The following is a 1,771-nucleotide window of genomic DNA, read 5'->3' as shown; positions in this document are numbered from 1 at the left end:
GGTGAAAATTTCATGTCATTAGCACCTCTAGTAATATATTTACTGAGAAAAATGGTGACGTGTTCAATACTTATTTTACCCGCTGTATGTATGACTTTTACTCAAGTAATATTATTAGAGAAGACTTTAACTTTTACCAAAGTATTTTTATGATAAGATATTTGTATGTTTACTCAAGTATCACTTTGAGGTACTTTATACAAGACTGCTGATACCAATACCCGATTCGAAACTCCACTGAATGTGTTATTGGCTTACTTGTGCAACTGAGTTTGACATTCTTGCTCTAAAGCAGCAAACTGCTAAAACTCAGATCTTTTTAGGTGTTCACACTTTATGATCAGTTAATCACGTACATGTCACTAACAATACCTGGCTGATACTTTCCTTCTTAAATCCTATGGAAACAACAATTAGCAATCAGTCATTTTTTCATGTAATGAAATTATATTTAAATACTTTTAGAACAAGGGATAGACAAGTTTTTTTTTTTAATTCTTAACACATTTAATCCTAGACCTGAACTTATTTTTCTATGACTGTACTTTGTTAAATGACCTCCCTGCTTTCAGATGACTCTGAAATTCTTGGAACAGTTCAGAACCAGCCATACTTTAAGACCTATAAAAAAACGATAGCAAGCTTTTGAAATTTGATATATTAAGCTTTAATGCTGAGACTTTATCAGGGTTTCACTTCATGAGGTTAAAGCCAATCTAGTCTATGTCAAAACCAAATAACAGATATATGCTCAAGAAAAATCAGTCGCCCGTCTGTCTTTTAGAATCGTTTCATCTGTGAGTCAAGCGGAGGGGGATTTGCACAGAAACACAGCCAGGCAACTTCTGATTGTCTGGTGGCGTCTTCTGGACAAAATCAAGAGAGATTTGTGAGTTTCTGTGTGTTAGTGTGTCCCTGACAGCTCACTGTACCAGCAGCCCCTGTAGCAGAGCAGATACCAGCCAAAGATTAGGATGTAATTACACGCCACTTTCTGCTCCATCCCTCTGCCCGAGAGAAAGAAAAGATGGAGAGAGAAAGATCAGTGCAAGGAAAGGAGGGAGAGCCAAGGTGGAGATAAGGCTGGGCTGTGTGTGTGTGTGTGTGTGTGTGTGTGTGTGTGTGTGTGTGTGTGAGCATCCTAAAACGCACACACCCAATGTTTTGACTCGAGATTTACCCCACTGTGCTTGCATTTGGCCGTCTGTCGCCATGGTAACAAAATGATCCTCCTCTGTCCAATTCTGCACATTGCAGAAGAATGTGTACCACACTTGTGCCGTAAGCGTCAGACATTAGGATAATCCCTTCCTCTCATTTAAATGTAAAGTCAGCAAAAGAAAAAAGTCACTCTGCCGGAAGTGAAATGTGTGTGTGTGTGTGTGTGTGTGTGTGTGGACTTGTTTCTGCTACAGAGTGAGGACCGTGTTACTTTTTTACCCTTTTTTACCCCTTAAGTGAGGTCATTTTTGGGAATTCAGGACCTTTTCCCGGTCCTCACTTGTTTTTAATCTCTACTGTACTCTACTAGTTAGGTTTAGAAGAATGTAAATAAGAATTAGTTTTGGTTAAGGTTAAGATTAGGAATGGTTAGTTTTAGGGGAAATGTCTGGGTAAGCATAGACATAAATGCAGTTACAAAAATGAATGGAAGTCAAAATTGTCATTGTACTCCATACGCATCATCAGTCAAAGTCAATACAAAGTCCTCAGTTTGATGCAAGTACACAGTATGTGTGTGTGTGTGTGTGTGTGTGTGTGTGTGTGTGTG

Source organism: Austrofundulus limnaeus, unplaced genomic scaffold (genome assembly GCF_001266775.1).
Source record: "Austrofundulus limnaeus strain Quisiro unplaced genomic scaffold, Austrofundulus_limnaeus-1.0 Scaffold729, whole genome shotgun sequence".
Taxonomy (NCBI): Eukaryota; Metazoa; Chordata; class Actinopteri; order Cyprinodontiformes; family Rivulidae; genus Austrofundulus; species Austrofundulus limnaeus.
Note: the sequence above shows the minus strand (reverse complement) of the source record.